Source organism: Oncorhynchus masou, chromosome 14 (assembly GCF_036934945.1).
Source record: "Oncorhynchus masou masou isolate Uvic2021 chromosome 14, UVic_Omas_1.1, whole genome shotgun sequence".
NCBI classification, from domain to species: Eukaryota; Metazoa; Chordata; class Actinopteri; order Salmoniformes; family Salmonidae; genus Oncorhynchus; species Oncorhynchus masou.
In genome coordinates this window covers 299,054-314,847 of record NC_088225.1, presented here as the reverse complement: position 1 = coordinate 314,847, position 15,794 = coordinate 299,054, and the positions used below count along the sequence as shown (strand labels likewise).

The following is a 15,794-nucleotide window of genomic DNA, read 5'->3' as shown; positions in this document are numbered from 1 at the left end:
CAGGTCGATTAGAAAGGCCTGCTCACAGAAGTGTTTTAGGGAGCGTTTGACAGTGATGAGGGGTGGTCGTTTGACTGCGGATCCGTAGCGGATACAGGCAATGAGGCAGTGATCGCTGAGATCCTGGTTGAAGATAGCGGAGGTGTATGAGGGGGACCCTGATGAATTTGCTATCACAAAAGGGGTCTCTAGCCGCAAAAAGTTTGAGAAACCCTGAGTTAGATAGGACAGGTAGGTGAATTAAACAGGACAGGTAGAGTTACCTGTTGGTGGCTGAGGTGTCCGATCTCTCTGTATCCCAAGGCCAGAACCCTGGCCCCTTCTCGGGACATCTCCCTGTGCACCTGATCATAGCTGGCTGGGCACTCTGAGAACTATAGAAACAAACAAATGGTTAGAATAATGATAATGACACAAAGAAAGTGTAATAAGCAGGTTGTAACTGCAGCAGTGACGTATCTACTCAACACTGAGATGATGTACTTGTATGTGAAGTGTAGTACAGTAGACATGTATTATATTGACCACAAAGATACAGTTGAAGTCAGGAAATGTACATACACTTAGGTTGGAGTCATAAAAATTCATTTTTCAAACACTACACAAATTTCTTGTTCATAAACTATAGTTTTAGCAAGTCGGTTAGGACATCTACTGTGTGCATGACACAAGTAACTATTCCCAACAATTGTTTACAGACAGATTATTTCACAGCATCACAATTCCAGTGGGTCAGAAGTTTACATACACTAAGTTGACTGTTCCTTTACACAGCTTGGAAAATTCCAGAAAATTATGTCATGGCTTTAGAAGCTTCTGATAGGCTACTTGACATAATTTGAGTCAACTGGAGGTGTACCTGTGGATGTATTTCAAGGCCTGCCTTCAAACTCAGTGCCTCTTTGCTTGACATCATGGGAAAATCAAAAGAAATCAGCCAAGACCACAGAAAAAAAATTGTAGACCTCCACAAGTCTGGTTCATCCTTGGGAGCAATTTCCAAATGCCTGAAGGTACCACGTTCATCTGTACAAACAATAGTACACAAGTATAAACACCATGGGACCACGCAGCCATCATACCTCTCAGGAAGGAGACGCGTTCTGTCTCCAAGAGATGAACGTACTTTGGTGCGAAAAGTGCAAATCAATCCCAGAACAACAGCAAAGGACCTTGTGAAGATGCTGGAGGAAACAGGTACAAAAGTATCTATATCCACAGTAAAACGAGTCCTATATCAACATAGCCTGAAAGGCCGCTCAGCAAGGAAGAAGCCACTGCTCCAAAACCACCATAAAAAAGCCAGACTACGGTTTGCAACTGCACATGGGGACAAAGATCGTACTTTTTTGGAGAAATGTCCTCTGGCCTGATGAAACAAAAATGGAACTGTTTGGCCATAATGATCATCGTTATGTTTGGAGGAAAAATGGGGAGGCATGCAAGACGAAGAACATCATCCCAACCGTGAAACACGTGTTGTGGGGATGCTTTGGTGCAGGAAGGACTGGTGCACTTCACAAAATAGATGGCATCATGAAGCAGGAAAATGATGTGGATATATTGAAGCAACATCTCATGCCATCAGTCAGGAAGTTAAAGCTTGGTCCCAAATGGGTCTTCCAAATGGACAATGACTCCAAGCATACTTCCAAAGTAGAGGTCGACCGATTAATCGGAATGACCAATTAGGGCCAATTTCAAGTTTTCATAACAATCTGAAATTTGCAAAAATGTACACACCTTTATTTAACTTGGCAAGTCAGTTAACTTTTTATGGCTGGGGGGGAGTATTGAGTAGCTTGGATGAATAAGGTGCCTAAAGTAAACAGCCTGCTCCTCAGTCTCAGTTTCTAATATATGCATTTTATTAGTTGTATTGGATAGAAAACACTCTAAAGTTTCTAAAACTGTTTGAATGTTGTCTGTGAGTATAACAGAACTCATATAGCAGGCAAAATCCTGAGTTGAAATCAAAACAGGAAGTGAGAAATCTGAGCTTTCTATGTATTCAGAGTCCCCAATGAAATCCCCTTGAGATATTAATGATGTTGCACTGCCTAGGGGTTCCACTAGATGTCAACCATCAATAGAAATTATATTGAGACTTTTATGATGTGGGAGTGAATGATAGCAGAATCAGTCAGGTGTCTGGCAGTCAGCCATTTTCTGATCATGTTTATTCCTCGTGGTAGTCACTTGCGTTCCATTGCTCACGAAGACAAGAAGGAGTACTCCGGTTGGAACTTTATTGAAGCTATATGTTAAAAACATCTTAATGATTGATTCTGTACTTAGTTTGAAATGTTTCTTCGACAGGTAATATCATTTTTGGAAGTTTTTGTCCGATATAACGCTGACCAGAATTAGCGTTTGGATATGTATACCAAACGCGCTAACAAAATAAGCTATTTGGACATAAATAACTGACATTTTCGAACAAAACAAACATTTATTGTGGACCTGGGATTCCTGGAGTGCTTTCTGATGTAGATCATCAAAGATAAGGGAATATTTATCATGTCATTTCTTGTTTATGTTGACGCCATCTTTGCGGCTGTGGTGTTTTTACTTCTGAGTGCCGTCTCAGATTGTTGCATGGGTTTCTTTTTCCATAAAGTTTTTTTGAAATCTGACACAGCGGTTGCATTAAGGAGAGGTATATCTATAATTCCATGTGTATAACTTGTATTATCATCTACATTTATGATGAGTATTTCTGTTGAATGATGTGGCTATGCAAAGTCACTGGAATTCTTTGTAACTAGTGAATCTAACGCGCCAACGTAAACTCCGATTTTCTGATATAAATATGAACTTTATCAAACAAAACATGCATGTATTGTGTAACATTCTTATTTTCAATGACGTCCTAGGAACAGTGGGTTAACTGCCTTGTTCATGGGCAGGACGACAGATTTTTACCTTGTCAGCTCAGGGATTCAATCTTGCAACCTTACGGTTAACTAGTCCTGATTACATTGCACTCCACGAGGAGCCTGCCTGTTACGCGAATGCAGTAAAAAGCCAAGGTAAGTTGCTAGCTGGCATTAAACTTATCTTATAAAAAACAATCAATCAATCATAATCACTAGTTAACTACACATGGTTGATGATATTACTAGTTTATCTAGCGTGTCCTGCGTTGCATCTAATCGATGTGGTGGCATTCACGAAAAAGGACTGTCGTTGCTCCAACGTGTCCCTAACCATAAACATCAATGCTTTTCTTAAAATCAATAAACAAGTATATATATTTTTTACTTGCAAATTTAGTTAATATTGCCTGCTAACATGAATATATTTTAACTAGGAAAAATGGTGTCACTTCTCTTGCAACAGAGTCAGGGTATATGCAGCAGTTTGGGCCACCTAGCTCATTGCAAACTGTGTGAAGACTATTTCTTTCTAACAAAGACAGCCAACTTCACCAAACGGGGGATGATTTAACAAAAGCGCATTTGCAAAAAAAAGCACAATCGTTGCACGACTGTACCTAACCATAAACATCAATGCCTTTCTTGAAATCAATACACAGAAGTATATATTTTTAAACCTGCATATTAGCTAAAAGAAGTCCAGGTTAGCAGGCAATATTAACCAGGTGAAATTGTGTCACTTCTCTTGCGTTCATTGCATGCAGTCAGGGTATATGCAACAGTTTGGGCCGCCTGGCTCGTTGCGAACTAATTTGCCAGAATTATACGTAATTATAACATTACACAAGGTTGTGCAATGTAACACAAATATTTAGACTTATGGATGCCACCCGTTAGATAAAATACAGAACGGTTCCGTATTTCACTGAAAGAATAAACGTCTTGTTTTCGAGATGATAGTTTCCGGATTCCACCATATTAATGACCTAGGGCTCGTAGTTCTGTGTGTTATTATGTTATAATTAAGTCTATGATTTGATAGAGCAGTCTGACTGAGCGGTGGTAGGCACCAGCAGGCTTGTAAACATTCATTCAAACAGCACTTTCGTGTGTTTTGACAGCAGCTCTTCGCTGTGCTTCAAGCATTGCGCTGTTTATGCCTATCAACTCCCGAGATTAGGCTGGTGTAACCGATGTGAAATGGCTAGCTAGTTCGCGGGGTGTGCGCTCACAGCGTTTCAAACGTCACTCGCTTTGAGAGTTGGAGTAGTTGTTCCCCTTGCTCTGCATGGGTAACGCTGCTTCGAGGGTGGCTGTTGTCGATGTGTTCCTGGTTCGAGCCCAGGTAGGGGCGAGGAGAGGGACGGAAGCTATACTGTTACACTGGCAATACTAAAGTGCCTATAAGAACATCCAATAGTTAAAGGTATATGTCATTATAGTACAACGGTTTGATTTGTCTAATCTTAGCAATTTCTTCTTAGCTAGCTACATAGCCGTCTTTGTATCAAAGATAATTGCGTAATTATTGTATTTTGTCGTCCTAACGTAGTCTACACTGCTATCTGCCCAGCAGCTAGCTAACGTCCACCGTCTACCGAATACCAGCACTGTAGAAACTATTACACTCAACTGAACGACTTGATTAGTGTAGTGTTAGCTAGCTACATAGTTGTCTTTGCTGTCTTCGTATCCAAGATAATTGTGTAGTTTAGAGTGTGTAGACTTAGAGTGATTATCTTAATTTACCGAGGTTAGCTAGCCAGCTATTTGTCGTCCTTAACGTAGGAGATACTGCTAGCTAGCTAGCCAACAGCTAGCCAACGTCTACCGAATAGAACTTCAACAACCCGGTCAACATTCCGCTTCGCTCCACAGGTAGTATCACATTTTCATTTCACTTCATTACAGTACAACGGTTTGATTTGTTTGATCGTAGCTAGCTAGCTACATAGCCGTCTTTGTTCAAAGACAATTGTGTAGTCTAGAGCGATTTTCTAGGTTAGCTAGCCAGCTATTGTCGTTCTTAACGTAACGTAATCAACACTGCTAGCTAGCCAGCTAGCCCCCGAATAGCAGCACTGTAGAAACTATTACACTCAACGGAACGACTTGATTAGTGTAGTGTCAACAACGCAGCCACTGCCAGCTAGCCTACAAAGTCAACAACGCAGCCACTGCCAGCTAGCCTACTCCAGCAGTACTGTATCATTTCAATCATTTTAGTCAATAAGATTCTTGCTACGTAAGCTTAACTTTCTGAACATTCGAGACGTGTAGTCCACTTGTCATTCCAATCTCCTTTGCATTAGCGTAGCCTCTTCTGTAGCCTGTCAACTATGTGTCTATCTATCCCTGTTCTCTCCTCTCTGCACAGACCATACAAACGCTCCACACCGCGTGGCCGCGGCCACCCTAATCTGGTGGTCCCAGCGCTCATGACCCACGTGGAGTTCCAGGTCTCCGGTAGCCTCTGGAACTGCCGATCTGCGGCCAACAAGGCAGAGTTCATCTCAGCCTATGCCTCCCTCCAGTCCCTCGACTTCTTGGCACTGACGGAAACATGGATCACCACAGATAACACTGCTACTCCTACTGCTCTCTCTTCGTCCGCCCACATGTTCTCGCACACCCCGAGGGCTTCTGGTCAGCGGGGTGGTGGCACCGGGATCCTCATCTCTCCCAAGTGGTCATTCTCTCTTTCTCCACTTACCCATCTGTCTATCGCCTCCTTTGAATTCCATGCTGTCACAGTTACCAGCCCTTTCAAGCTTAACATCCTTATCATTTATCGCCCTCCAGGTTCCCTCGGAGAGTTCATCAATGAGTTTGATGCCTTGATAAGCTCCTTTCCTGAGGACGGCTCACCTCTCACAGTCCTGGGCGACTTTAACCTCCCCACGTCTACCTTTGACTCATTCCACTCTGCCTCCTTCTTTCCACTCCTCTCCTCTTTTGACCTCACCCTCTCACCTTCCCCCCCTACTCACAAGGCAGGCAATACGCTCGACCTCATCTTTACTAGATGCTGTTCTTCCACTAACCTCATTGCAACTCCCCTCCAAGTCTCCGACCACTACCTTGTATCCTTTTCCCTCTCGCTCTCATCCAACACTTCCCACACTGCCCCTACTCGGATGGTATCGCGCCGTCCCAACCTTCGCTCTCTCTCCCCCGCTACTCTCTCCTCTTCCATCCTATCATCTCTTCCCTCTGCTCAAACCTTCTCCAACCTATCTCCTGATTCTGCCTCCTCAACCCTCCTCTCTTCCCTTTCTGCATCCTTTGACTCTCTATGTCCCCTATCCTCCAGGCCGGCTCGGTCCTCCCCTCCCGCTCCGTGGCTCGACGACTCATTGCGAGCTCACAGAACAGGGCTCCGGGCAGCCGAGCGGAAATGGAGGAAAACTCGCCTCCCTGCGGACCTGGCATCCTTTCACTCCCTCCTCTCTACATTTTCCTCCTCTGTCTCTGCTGCTAAAGCCACTTTCTACCACTCTATATTCCAAGCATCTGCCTCTAACCCTAGGAAGCTCTTTGCCACCTTCTCCTCCCTCCTGAATCCTCCTCCCCCTCCCCCCCCCTCTGCAAATGACTTCGTCAACCATTTTGAAAAGAAGGACGACGACATCCAATCCTCGTTTGCTAAGTCAAACGACACCGCTGGTTCTGCTCACACTGCCCTACCCTGTGCTCTGACCACTTTCTCCCCTCTCTCTCCAGATGAAATCTCGCTTCTTGTGACGGCCGGCCGCCCAACAACCTGCCCGCTTGACCCTATCCCCTCCTCTCTTCTCCAGACCATTTCCGGAGACCTTCTCCCTTACCTCACCTCGCTCATCAACTCATCCCTGACCGCTGGCTACGTCCCTTCCGTCTTCAAGAGAGCGAGAGTTGCACCCCTTCTGAAAAAACCTACACTCGATCCCTCCGATGTCAACAACTACAGACCAGTATCCCTTCTTTCTTTTCTCTCCAAAACTCTTGAACGTGCCGTCCTTGGCCAGCTCTCCCGCTATCTCTCTCAGAATGACCTTCTTGATCCAAATCAGTCAGGTTTCAAGACTAGTCATTCAACTGAGACTGCTCTTCTCAGGCGCTCCGCACTGCTAAAGCTAACTCTCTCTCCTCTGCTCTCATCCTTCTAGACCTATCGGCTGCCTTCGATACTGTGAACCATCAGATCCTCCTCTCCACCCTCTCCGAGTTGGGCATCTCCGGCGCGGCCCACGCTTGGATTGCGTCCTACCTGACAGGTCGCTCCTACCAGGTGGCGTGGCGAGAATCTGTCTCCTCACCACGCGCTCTCACCACTGGTGTCCCCCAGGGCTCTGTTCTAGGCCCTCTCCTATTCTCGCTATACACCAAGTCACTTGGCTCTGTCATAACCTCACATGGTCTCTCCTATCATTGCTATGCAGACGACACACAATTAATCTTCTCCTTTCCCCCTTCTGATGACCAGGTGGCGAATCACATCTCTGCATGTCTGGCAGACATATCAGTGTGGATGACGGATCACCACCTCAAGCTGAACCTCGGCAAGACGGAGCTGCTCTTCCTCCCGGGGAAGGACTGCCCGTTCCATGATCTCGCCATCACGGTTGACAACTCCATTGTGTCCTCCTCCCAGAGCGCTAAGAACCTTGGCGTGATCCTGGACAACACCCTGTCGTTCTCAACTAACATCAAGGCGGTGGCCCGTTCCTGTAGGTTCATGCTCTACAACATCCGCAGAGTACGACCCTGCCTCACACAGGAAGCGGCGCAGGTCCTAATCCAGGCACTTGTCATCTCCCGTCTGGATTACTGCAACTCGCTGTTGGCTGGGCTCCCTGCCTGTGCCATTAAACCCCTACAACTCATCCAGAACGCCGCAGCCCGTCTGGTGTTCAACCTTCCCAAGTTCTCTCACGTCACCCCGCTCCTCCGCTCTCTCCACTTGCTTCCAGTTGAAGCTCGCATCCGCTACAAGACCATGGGGCTTGCCTACGGAGCTGTGAGGGGAACGGCACCGCAGTACCTCCAGGCTCTGATCAGGCCCTACACCCAAACAAGGGCACTGCGTTCATCCACCTCTGGCCTGCTCGCCTCCCTACCACTGAGGAAGTACAGTTCCCGCTCAGCCCAGTCAAAACTGTTCGCTGCTCTGGCCCCCCAATGGTGGAACAAACTCCCTCACGACGCCAGGACAGCGGAGTCAATCACCACCTTCCGGAGACACCTGAAACCCCACCTCTTTAAGGAATACCTAGGATAGGATAAAGTAATCCTTCTCACCCCCCGCCTTAAATGATTTAGATGCACTATTGTAAAGTGGCTGTTCCACTGGATGTCATAAGGTGAATTCACCAATTTGTAAGTCGCTCTGGATAAGAGCGTCTGCCAAATGACTTAAATGTAATGTAAATGTTACATGGCACATATTGCACTTTTACTTTCTTCTCCAACACTTTGATTTTGCATTATTTAAACCAAATTGAACATGTTTCATTATTTATTATTTATTATTTATTTGCGGCTAAATGTATGTATTATATTACGTTCAAATAAGTGTTCATTCAGTATTGTTGTAATTGTCATTATTACAAAAAATTTAAATTAAAAATTAAAATTGTCCGATTAATCGGTATTGGTTTTTTTGGTCCTCCAATAATTGGTGTTGAAAAATCATAATCGGTCGACCTATATTCCAAAGTTGTGGCAAAATGACTTAAGGACAACAAAGTCAAGGTATTAGAGTGGCCATCACAAAGCCCTGACCTAAATCCTATAGAACATTTGTGGGCAGAACTGAAAAAGCGTGTGCGAGCAAGAAGGCCTAAAAACCTGACTCAGTTACATCAGCTATGTCAGGAGGAATGGGCCAAAATTCTCCCAACTTATTGCGGGAAGCTTGTGGAAGGCTACCTGAAACATTTGACCCAAGTTAAACAATTGCTACCACATACTAATTGAGTGAATGTAAACTTCTGACCCACTGGGAATGGGAATGTGATAAAATAAATCATCCTCTCTATTATTATTCTGACATTTCATATTCTTAAAATAAAGTGGTGATCCTAACTGACCTGAGACAGGGAATTTTTACTAGGATTAAATGTCAAGAATTGTGAAAAACTGAGTTTAAATGTAGTTGGGTAAGGTGTATGTAAACTTCCGACTTCAACTGTATATTAAATTATATATTTAAAATGTTAGTATTCTATTTAAAACAATGATTTTTACCATATCCCTAAGTGTCTCTGGAGCTCCTTTGACAGTGGAGACAAAGCAGAGGTCAGTGGAGCCCAGCTTCTCATAGGAGGTGAGGACAGACATCCTCTTCAGAGCACTGGCAAAGTGGAACCGCAGGTGGATCTTCAGGCCTGGGGTCTTTATACCGCGAGCAAACACCTTTTCATCTACACCACACAGAGAGAGAGGGACAGAAGGGTAGAGATGATGCAAACATATGGAGACACACACACTCTCATTTCTGATGTACAAAGAGGAGACAGAGCAGAAATCCTGAGGTGCACACACACACACACACACACACACCCTTTAGTGAGGGTCCAGTCAGCAGCAGTGAGCATGGCCTTCTCCAGGGGGTCGCCTACCAGCTGTCCGTCGTCAAGGGTAACCAGTGAGTGACAAGTAGCAACCACCCGATGCGTTTCCATTGGGATCTCTGACACAGGCATTACTTCTTTCCCTTCTCTGGAGGAGTTTAGAAAAGGTTTACAAACAAATGTAAAAACGTACTTCATATTCTTCCAAAGATTTTAATACAATTAATTCATGCTAAAAACGTGTCAGTTTCTCTTTAAATGTCACTCCTCAATATGACAATACTCACAGTATGACACCAGCGCATTGGTAGACACTTTACTTAACCCAGACCGTTACAATGCATTATGATGCCATTATGAAGCCTGTGTTAATATCATCAGGTCCAGTCAGTCTTTGGAAAAATTTGCAACAAAGAAATGTATCATACTGAAAAAAAAAAAAAGAGTGTACCTGAGTCCTGCGACCCCCCGCACAACCAGATGGTCGCTGGTCAAGGTGCCCGTCTTGTCAAAGCAGCACACCTCCACCTTGCCTGCAAATGGGATCCTGAAGGGCTCAGTGCAGAACACATCTAAGTAAGGGAGAAGAAAGAAAGGGGTGAGTCAAATAGCAGAACAGCGAGGTGGACTGGCATCATTAAGTGCTACAAACATTACTATGCCAGTTTCAGAACCACTTTCACAACACATACATCCACATACCACCCCGCCCACCACACACACACTGCTGACTCACAGAGCTTGGCCAGAGCGATGAGGGATGTGTTGACTGCCAGAGACAATTCTATAGGGAGCTCAGGTGGAACCACGGAGGTCAGGATGAGAGTACACTCCAGGAACAACTTATACCGGTTCCTGCTAGGGTCCTTAGTTCCTGCAGGGGCGAGCACACAGAGACAGTTGCACAACTAAACTCAGCAAAAAAAAGAAACGTCCTCTCACTGTCTACTGCGTTTATTTTCAGCAAACTTAACATGTCTAAGTATTTGTATGAACATAAGATTCAACAACTGAGACAAACTGATCAAGTTCCACAGACATGTGACTAACAGAAATGGAATTATGTGTTCTTAAACAAAGGGGTGTTCAAAATCAAAAGCAACAGTCAGTATCTGGTGTGGCCACCAGCTGCATTAAGTACGGCAGTGCATCTCCTCCTCATGGACTGCACCAGATTTGCCAGTTCTTGCTGTGAGATGTTACCCCACTCTTCCACCAAGGTACCTGCAAGTCCCTGGACATTTCTGGGGGGAATGGCCTTAGCCCTCACCCTCCGATCCAACAGGTCCCAGACGTGATCAATGGTATTGAGATCCGGGCTCTTCGCTGGCCATGGCAGAACACTGACATTCATGTCTTGCAGGAAATCACGCATAGAACGAGCAGTATGGCTGGTGGCATTGTCATGCTGGAGGGTCATGTCAGGATGAGCCTGCAGTACCACATGAGGGAGGAGGATGTCTTCCCTGTAACACACAACGTTGAGATTGCCTGCAATAACAACAAGCTCAGTCCGACAATACTGTGACACACCGCCCCAGACCATGACGGACCCTCCACCTCCAAATCGATCCAGCTCTAGAGTACAGGCCTCGGTGTAACGCTCATTCCGTCGACGAAAAACGCGAATCCGACCATCACCCCTGGTGAGACAAAACCATCAGTGAAGAGCACTTTTTGCCAGTCCTATCTGGTCCAGCGACAGTAGGTTTGTGCCCATAGGCGACGTTGTTGCCGGTGATGTCTGGTGAGGACCTGCCTTACAACAGGCCTACAAGCCCACAGTCCAGCCTCTCTCAGCCTATTGTAGACAGTCTGAGCACTGATGGAGGGATTGTAACTCGGGCAGTTGTTGTTGCCATCCTGTACCTGTCCCGCAGGTATGATGTTCGGATGTACCGATCCTTTGCAAGTATTGTTAAACGTGGTCTGCCACGGCGAGGACGATCAGCTGTCCGTCCTATCTCCCTGTAGCGCGGTCTTAGTGTCTTAACGACTGTTCCACGGGTGCATGTTCATTAATTGTTTCTGGTTCAATGAACAAGCATGGGAAACAGTTGTTTAAACCCTTTACAATGAAGATCTGTGAAGTTATTTGGATTTTTATGAATTATCTTTGGGAGACAGGGTCCTGAAAAAGGGACGTTTCTTTTTTTGCTGAGTTTTTAGTAAAGCTATGCAGTATGTTTGCACACATGCCTGTAAGTTGCTTTGGATAAAAGCATCTGCTAAATGGCATATATTGGTATTATTATTACTAATAATAAAAAATACAGTTATACCGCATGTAATCAGGAAAAACCTGCAGCTCTCTCCTGACCTCAGGGCCTATTTCAACAACTTGTTTTATAACATTTCATAACATTTTTTAGTGAATAGGGCCCTTCGGCAAGACTGTCAATGTTCAGTAAAAATGTTAATTGAATAAAATATTATCTCCTTAAATTATCTCTTGGCTAATAAACTACCACCAAGATATAAACAAACTGTATAATGGAGAAATGCTCTAAGTAGGACCAACTGTACTTCTGCCTCTGCATTGCTTGTTCCATGGGGTTTTAGAATGGGTATCTGTGAAGAACTTTGTGACAACTGTTGAAGTAAAAATGGCTTTATAAAACATATTTAATTGATTGATTCCGTTGCGTTGTTCACTGCATCCCTCACCTTCCACCCACACATAGCCAGCAGCAGCGATGGCAAACACCAGGAGGAAGAGGATGAAGATGAATGTTTAAGTTGTTGGCTGTCACCCTCTTCACTCCAAACAAGATGGTCCTCAGCAGTTTACCCTGTAGACAGGCGTGGTTAACAACACCAGGGTTGTATTCATTACTTAACACCGTAGCAAAACATTTTGCAACAGAAAATTAAAACAAGCGGTTCTAATTGGACAAGTTCGGTAGTCAAGGGCAGCAGCCCCTCACCTGAGAGGTATAGAATCCGGTTCTCAACACATAAGCCACACAGCCATTGTCCACAGCTGCAGAAAAATGAAAAAGAAGAAAAACAAACTATTATAATTTGCTCTTAGTGAGACAAGATAGATACAAGGTCAGATTCAATCCATCTATTCTGAGGCTGAGGGAGATGACAGTTGAAACATAACTGATCTAAAATATAGATTTGTTTTTACATTGATACGGGATAACTAAATATAGATTTAAAGTGCTTTATAATTAGAACTGTTAATCTCAAAGTGCAAAAAATGCAGGACATTTCTGCCTTATAGTAAATAATATACTAAACAGTAGGTAGGAACTGACGTTTGAGTCCTACAGTGGCACGGAGCGGGGGGCTGTGCTGCACCACCTTGGTCCCACCAGAGATTATGTGGAGGCGGGCATCACCCTGGAGGTCCAATACCCCTCTCTGGGTCCAGATCCTCCACCGGCTCCTAAACACACAACATGGTGGAACATCAAATTAAAAACGTATTTTAAAGGATAAATAGAGCCTATGATTTAGAAAGCATATGATTTTGCTAAATGATTTGTGGAGCATCTTTGATATTCTATGCTTATGAAGTCCTTATGAATGATCTATAGTAACATTCCCATTGTTTTGACAATCTACAGTGATCATACTTTTTTTATTTACTTTTATTTTTATTTCACCTTTATTTAACCAGGTAGGCTAATTGAGAACAAGTTCTCATTTGCAACTGCGACCTGGCCAAGATAAAGCATAGCAGTGTGAACAGACAACACAGAGTTACACATGGAGTAAACAATAAACAAGTCAATAACACAGTAGAAAAAAAAGAGTCTATATACATTGTGTGCAAAAGGCATGAGGAGGTAGGCAAATAAATTCAATTTTGCAGATTAACACTGGAGTGATAAATGATCAGAAGGTCATGTACAGGTAGAGATATTGATGTGCAAAAGAGCAGAAAAGTAAATAAATAAAAACAGTATGGAGATGAGGTAGGTAAAATTGGGTGGGCTATTTACCGATAAGACTATGTACAGCTGCAGCGATCGGTTAGCTGCTCAGATAGCAGATGTTTGAAGTTGGTGAGGGAGATAAAAGTCTCCAACTTCAGCGATTTTTGCAATTCGTTCCAGTCACAGTCACACAACTTGATTGGAGTCCACCAAATTAAATTGATTGGACATGATTTGGAAAGGCACACACCTGTCTATATAAGGTCCCACAACTGACAGTGCATGTCAGAGCAAAAACCAAGCTATGAGGTCGAAGGAATTGTCCGTAGAGCTCTGATTGTGTCGAGGCACAGATCTGGGGAAGGGTACCAAATCATTTCTACAGCATTGAAGGTCCCCAAGAACACAGTGGCCTCCATCATTCTTAAATAGAAGAAGTTTGGAACCACCAGGACTCTTCCAAGAGCTGGCCGGCCAGCCAAACTGAGCAATCGGGGGAGAAGGGCCTTAGTCAGGGACGTGGCCAAGAACGGATGGTCACTGACAGTTGACAAGTTCCTCTGTGGAGATGGGAGAACCTTCCAGTAGGACAACCATCTCTGTAGCACTCCACCAATCAGGTCTTTATGGTAAAGTGACCAGACAGAAGCCACTCCTCAGTAAAAGGCACTTGACAGCATGCTTGGAGTATGCTAAAAGGCCCCTTAAGACTCTCAGACCATGAGAAACAAGATTCTCTGGTCTGATGAAACGAAGATTGAACTCTTCGGCCTGAATGCCAAATGTCACATCTGGAAGAAACCTGGCACCATCCCTACGGTGAAGCATGGTGGTGGCAGCATCATGCTGTGGGGATGTTTTTCAGCAGCAGAGACTGGGAGACTTGTCAGGATTGAGGTAAAGAGGTAAAGATGAACAGAGCAAAATACAGAGAGATCCTTGACGAAGAGCGCTCTGGAGCGCTCAAGACCTCAGACTGGGGCGAAGGTTCACCATCCAACAGGACAACAACCCTCAGCACATTGCCAAGACAATGCAGGAGTGGCTTCGAGATAAGTCCCTGAATGTCGTTGAGTGGCCCAGCAAGAGCCCGGACTTGAACCCAATCGAACATCTCTGGAGAGACACGAAAATAGCTGTGCAGCAACGCTGCCTATTCAACCTGAGCTTGAGAGGATCAGCAAAGAAGAATGGGAGAAACTCCCCAAATACAGGTGTGCCAAGCATGTAGCATCATACCCAAGAATACTTGAAGTACTGAGTAATGGGTCTGAATACTTATGTAAATGTGATATTTACTGTTTAAATTTGCTCAAATTTCTAAAGGCCTGTTTTTGCATTGTCATTATGGGGTATTGTGTGTAGATTGATGAGGAAAAAAACAATTTGCTGTGTAACGCAACAAAATGTGCAAAAAGTCTGAATACTTTCCAGAGGCACTGTATATTGTCCAGATAGACTGCATTGTTTTACATGGTTGTTATCTAGTATAGGACAGGCTTCCCGTATGTCTGACCTTCATCTGAGGAACTGACTCTCCCGTCAGCATGGCCTCGTCCACGATGCAGCGCCCTCTCAGCAGCAGCACGTCACATGGAACCAAGTTCTCCTGGGGAGAGCGGCCTGGGGGGGAAGAGAAAGACAGATATATACTGTGTCAAACCAACGTGAGAATGCTGTTCATTGACTACAGCTCAGCGTTCAGCACCATGGTATCCTCAAAGCTCATCACTAAGCTAAGGTCCCTGGGACTGAACACCTCCCTCTGCAACCGGATCCTGGACTTCCTGACGGGCCGCCGCCAGGTGGTGAGGGTAGGCGACAACACATCAGCCATGCTGATCCTCAACATGGGGGCCCCTAAGGGGTACATGCTTAGTCCCCTCATGTACTGACTGTTTACACATTAAGTTTTCCAGACGACACGACGGTGGTATGCCTTATCATCGACGACGATGAGACAGCCTATAGAGAGGAGGTCAGAGACCTGGCAGTGTGGTGCCAGGACAACAAGTTCTCCCTCAAAGTCAGTAAGACAAAAGGAGCTGATCGTGGACTACAGGAAACGGAGGACCAATCACACACCCATTCACATCGACAGGGCTGTAGTAGAGCGGGTTGAGAGTTCCTCAGTATCCACATCACTAAGGATATACCATGGTCCAAACACACCAACACAGTCATGAAGAGGGCACAACAACGTCTCCTCGCCCTCAGGAGCTGAAAAGATTTGGCATGGGCCAAATCATCGCGCACCAGCGACTCCAGACGCGGGCCGGGCGCAGTGCGCGCTAACCAAGGTTTCAACTTTGTCTCTCCCGAGCCCGTACGGGAGTTGTAGCGATGAGACAAGATAGTAGCTATTAAACAATTTGATACCACAAAATTGGGGAGAAAACAGGGTAAAACATTTTTTAAATAAAATAAAATACAAAATAAATACAAAGTTATACAGCTAAACCATCGGGAGC

The 15,794-nt window shown here is 44.8% G+C and overlaps 1 pseudogene; it reads right to left on the bottom strand.

Annotated features, from left to right (window-relative positions):
• LOC135554850 (endoplasmic reticulum transmembrane helix translocase-like) overlaps positions 1 to 15,794 on the bottom strand; it is a 42,036-nt pseudogene that overhangs the window by 15,236 nt on the left and 11,006 nt on the right.